This window comes from Phyllobates terribilis, unplaced genomic scaffold (assembly GCF_046119375.1).
Source record: "Phyllobates terribilis strain yellow unplaced genomic scaffold, ASM4611937v1 Scaffold_297__1_contigs__length_2349677, whole genome shotgun sequence".
Classification (NCBI taxonomy): Eukaryota; Metazoa; Chordata; class Amphibia; order Anura; family Dendrobatidae; genus Phyllobates; species Phyllobates terribilis.
The window spans coordinates 2,184,088-2,190,042 of NW_027363057.1; positions in this window are offsets into that span (position 1 = coordinate 2,184,088).

The following is a 5,955-nucleotide window of genomic DNA, read 5'->3' on the forward strand; positions in this document are numbered from 1 at the left end:
GAACTGACGTACCTCCTTGAGGCTCTTCGGCTCCGGCCATTTCTGGATGGCAGTGACCTTCTATGGGTCTGGTGCTAGTCCCTCAGGACTAACGATGTGCCCCAGGTATTGTACCTTTCGCTTGAGCAGGTGGCACTTTGAGGGCTTCAGCTTCATCCCATACCGGGACAGCGACTCAAATACCTCCGCCAGGTGCTTCAAGTGGTCCTCATACGTTTTGGAGTATACGATTACATCATCCAGGTATAGTAGTACAGTCTCGAAGTTGCGGTGTCCCAGGCAGCACTCCATCAATCTCTGAAACGTTCCGGGGGCGTTGCAGACTCCAAACAGCATACTATTGAACTCCCAGAGTCCCATCGGGGTGGTGAAGGCCGTCTTCTCCCGAACCTCCTCAGCAACAGCTACTTGCCAGTACCCGCTAGTGAGGTCAAGGGTGGAGAAGTAATTTGCAGACTTCAAGGCAGCCAGTGATTCCTCTATACGTGGTAAAGGGTATGCATCTTTATGTGTAATGTGATTTACTTGTCTGTAATCTACACACATTCTCATGCTTCCGTCCTTTTTCCTGACTAGAACTAGGGGAGCTGCCCAGGGACTACAACTATCCCTTACTACCCCTGCCTTCTTCATGTCGTGCAACATCTCCTTCGCCTTCTGGTAGTGTGCTGGTGGTATAGGCCTGTAACGTTCTTTGATGGGTGGATGGTCACCTGTGGGGATATGGTTTGAACCCCCTTAATCCTCCCAAAGTCAAGTGGGTGCTTATTGAATACCTGCTCGTATTCCTGAACCACCCGGTGTACACCCTGCTTCTGATGGGCAGGAGTGGTGTCTGTCCCAACATGGAGCTGTTGACACCAATTCTCCACCTGGGTTCCCGGGTCATTATCCTCCACTTCGTCTGGTGAGGTTAAGGACTCCGCCTTGTGTATGGAGTTGTTATTTACTGTGTACAGTTTGGCAACAGTGGCGTAGCGTGGTAATCTAACCTCGTCCTCCCCATAGTTTATTAGGCGTATGAGCACCCTCCCATTGCGTACATCCACTACCCCTCTGGCAGTCAAGAGTGTAGGCCTATGCTCCGAGGTAAGGGGCTCTACTACCGCCTGGTAGCTCCGTCCTTTGAGACCTATTGCTGCTCTACACCAAATCAGCATTTCACTCATCGGGGGAATCACAATGGGTACCGGGTCTGTCACCCGTACATTACCAATTTCACCGCCTGTTAGCTTTACCTGTTGCTGGTACATAAGGGCTCGGATCTCTTTCTGGAGCGCCCTTCTCTGCCCTGGTCTGGCAGTGTCAGCTATCTGTTGGAGCAAGAACAACACTTCTCCCAAACAGTTACTAACAACATTTATGCCAAGTACCATATACAAGTCTGTATCATCAGGATTAGTCTCTACTACAATTAGTCCCTGGTCCTTCAGTTCCACTCTTCCCACCTTTACTGCCACACCCTTAACCCCGACTAGGTTAAGAGGGAGGCCGTTTGAGGCATAGACGAAAAGATTTGGATCTGGTGGGTGAAGTTCGTCTATGAACCAGAACCTTTTGTAGAGGACATCAGGCATGATGGTTACCTGAGATCCTGTGTCCAGCAGAGCCGGGTGTCGCGATGCTGTCCAGCACGATGGACAGGAAAGGTCTTCCTCCCACGAACCTGCGGTACCAGTTTGATGGGCCTGGGGGGTCTACTCCTGGGTGTCGGCCCTCGGCCCCAGGGTTTGTTCGTTTAAAGGACAGCTCTGGACGGTGTGACCTGTCTTGTGGCATCGGTGGCAGACAGGGTCCCTCGGTGGGCGGTGTTGGTCGCTAGTCCTCCCAGGGGGTGGCGTTGTCCTCCTCCTCCTTCTCATCCAGGGGACATCCTCAGGGCTGTCGGCTAGAAGGATCCTTCCTTCCTCCTCGGGCTCCGTCTGCAGCTGCAGGGCACTCAGCACAGTGGTCAGGGTTTTGCTCAACTGACGCACTTCAGAGCGCAGGCTGTCCAGCTCACTAGGGGATGTTGCTTGCACCTTGGCTTCAGCAGCTACCGGGGAAAAGGTGGACGCCGCAGGCACTGGGGTGGCCCCACCCTGGTAACATTGGATAGCAGTTGTTTCCAGGGGCTGCAGTCCTTTTATAGCCATGTCCTTAAGGGTGTCAAAGGTGGCATCTGGATGATCTAGGGAGCACCAACGCACAGTCCTGCTCTCCTCTTGGGACCTCAGTCCCCGGATAAACTGTTCCTTCAGCATTTTATTTTCATCATTGATGCTGGTTGGACTAACCTGTTTCAGAGCTCACAGGGTCCCTTGCAAACGCCAGGCATAGTCCCGAACACTGTCCTCCGGTTGCTGAGAGCAGTTGTAGAACCTCATCCGGAGGTCTGTCTCAGTACGATTCTCAAAGACAGTCTGTAACTTTTTAAAGATTGCGGATACTGACTCCTGGTCTGTGGCCGACCAGGTTTCTACTTCTCACTCCGCAGCACCAGTCAATTGTCCCAATACAACAGCGGCTCTTTGCTTGCCTGTCATAGAGTACATATCCAGTATACCACATATTTTCCTTTTGAATCCAGAAGGGTATCTGGTTTACCGCTGTACTGGGGGAGCCACTTCGCTCCAGGGATGTACGGTAGGGCCATGGGTATGACAGGGGTTACTGGCCCTGCTGGTGGAGCGTCTGCTTTGGCCTGCTCGGCGCCGAGCGCAGGTTGATTATCAGAGCCAGTAACCGGTACTCCGGTGTTGTGCTGTTCTTCGGACATTCTGGCGCCCCCCTAGCGAACCGTAGCCTACTTTCTTGTCTTCCGGTAGGCCGCAGCTCCGCAGGTAACGGTCTTCTTTCAGGACCTTGCGTCGCTTGCGTCCTACGTCAGAGCGCTCATCGAGGCTCCTTCCAGGACCTGGCACTTCCTGGTTTGACGTCGAGGCGTGGGGCGTGTCCGGAGCTTCGCGCGCTTCAGCAGGTACGCCTCTCAGTTTCCCGCGGTTACGCCCTTCTTCCCGCTCGGCGGCACAACAATGGCGGCAATCTTCGCCACAGTTAAATACACAGTTTTTGATTAAAGGCGCATAGTACCCGGTGGCAACGGGCACAACACTCTGTCATTGCAGCAGGCACGGAATCCTGTTCGTGACGCCAGGAAGAGATGACGCGCCCAGAGTGTTGGGGACGACTCGGCGCCCGGGCCTAGTTATTAGATTTGGGGGATGTCGCGGAAATGTGGGGGAAAATTATATGGGAAAGGGGAAATTGTTCGTGACGCCACCCGTGGTGTCTGGTGAGGATCACCAGCACTGCTACAGTCCTCTGAGGCCGGTGATCAAGCAGCTTAGGTGGTGCGGCTCCCCACAGGTGGAGCAGGGCCTCAGGGCAGCGTAGGAGAAGGGATGCAGGACAGAGGGGACCCAGCCGGGTCGGAGGAAGAATAGGCACACTCACAACAGTTCACTTCAGTACCTTTACTGGTGGTGTTTCAGGCACGATCCACGGCACTGTAGGGTGACGGGTGCATATCGGGACTCTCCCCAGTGAGCGGGTGTGGGGCCTCCTGCTTCTTGCCTTTTCCTGGCAAGTTTATGACCTGCCTGGAGCTAGGCCTAACTTGGTCTCTGTCTTGCACCAGCTGACCTGGTGGTAGGGCCTTCTGTTGGAGATCACACTCCCTGGTTTCTTGGGCCTCAGTGACTCCTGACCCTGGTATAACGGTCAGCTTTTGGTGTTCCTGGGACATATAGTTCACCAGGGGTTCCGGTAGTTTCTGCTGGGCCTAAGGAATCCCTGCAGACGTGGACCCGGTGTCCGGTATATGGTCTTGGGGTGAGCTGGCTAAGCTCCTCTGCCCCCTATGTAGCTCGCTACTCCACTTGCCTTCAGCCGCTCGGGGCCCTCATTAGGCTTCACACTGGCAGTAGGCCTCGCTACTCTTCACCGCTCTTACGGCGTCGGCACGCCTTAGGCTCACTAACCTGAGCTCCCAGAGTCTGGGCTGGACTGACTTTCTCACAGACTTCACTTTCTGTGGACTCTAGACTGACTAAATACCTAGCTCCACCTTCCCTTTTTATATCCCTATCCGGGGTCCCTCTGGTGGTCTGAGGTGGAAGGTGGAGGTGTGTGAATGCTATGAGGGCCTCTTGTGGAAGAATCCGTCCATGCACCCCTCTAGGATCTGTGGCACCAATGCGCAGCAGGGCGCCACATGAACACTCCTGGTTAGGTCTCCATCTCCTGGGTTGGCTGTACTGGAAGAGGTGTGGGTTTTATTTACACTATTTGTACAGTAGTGAAATAAGTGATCTGCCACTAATTTTTTTAAATGTGAGGAATCCTGATTGGGTCTTCATCTATTGGGTTGGCTGGAACGTTCCTGTTCTGCAGTCTAAGTTATGTAAGGTTGCGTACCAGTCCTGATACAGACTCTGCCTGCTGCACTCCTGATGCAGACTTTGCCTGCTGCACTCCTGATGCAGACTCTGCCTGCTGCACTCCTGATGCAGAATCTGCCTGCTGCACTCCTGATGCAGACTCTGCCTGCTGCACTCCTGATGCAGACTCTGCCTACTGCACTCCTGATGCAGACTCTGCCTACTGCACTCCTGATGCAGACTCTGTCTGCTGCACTCCTGATGCAGACTCTGCCTGCTGCACTTCTGATGCAGACTCTGCCTGCTGCACTCCTGATGCAGACTCTGCCAGCTGCACTCCTGATGCAGACTCTGCCTGCTGCACTCCTGATGCAGACTCTGCCTACTACACTCCTGATGCAGACTCTGCCTGCTGCACTCCTGATGCAGACTCTGCCTGCTGCACTCCTGATGCAGACTCTGCCTGCTGCACTCCTGATGCAGACTCTGCCTGCTGCACTCCTGATGCAGACTCTGCCTGCTACACTCCTGATGCAGACTCTGCCTGCTGCACTCCTGATGCAGACTCTGCCTGCTGCACTCCTGATACAGAATTTGCCTGCTGCACTCTGATACAGACTCTGCCTGCTGCACTCCTGATACAGACTCTGCCTGCTGCACTCCTGATACAGACTCTGCCTGCTGCACTCCTGATACAGACTCTGCCTGCTGCACTCCTGATACAGACTCTGCCTGATGCACTCCAGATACAGACTCTGCCTGCTGCACTCCTGATACAGACTCTGCCTGCTGCACTCCTGATACAGACTCTGCCTGCTGTACTTCTGATACAGACTCTGCCTGCTGCACTCCTGATACAGACTCTGTATTCTGTATGGAGCAATATATGGGGCCCATAATACTGTACTGAGCAATATACGGGGCCCATTATTCTGTAAAGAGCATTATATGGGGTCCATTATTCTGAATGGAGCATTATGGGGGGCCAGTATTCCGTTTGGAGCATTATATGGGGGTCAATATTCCGTCTGTAACATTATATGGGTCCATTATTCTGTATGGAGCAATATATGGGGCCCATTATTCTGTATAGAGCATTATATGGGGTCCATTATTCTGTATAGAGCCTTATATGGTGTCCATAATACTGTATGGAGGACTATGTGGTGCCCATAATACTGTATGGAGGACTATACTGTCCAGTCTGCACTGTGCGCTGCAAGGATTCGCCGTTTTTTTCAGCTATTGTAGAATTTTCAATAGATATCACCCATGTAATGTAAGTGTGGCACCCCAGGGGTCTGGTTGCCACGGTGATAGAAATATCACGTCTGGGAGCAAGTGGGAGGTTCCCTGGTCAGGAGCCCTTGAACATGCAACACCTCCTGTCCCAGACCAGATAGGGGAGGAACCTGCCCTATATAAACTGGATCTGGGGCGGGGTTAGGAAGTGAAGCTCCAGAGAGACCAGAGACTGGAGGCTGAGACAGAGCTGAGTCTAGTTGAGAGTGAAGTTCCAGACACAGGGAAAGCAACAGCTAGGAGCTCTATAGGAGCAGGAGCTGAGTGCCAGGGACTTGAAGCAGATATAGCT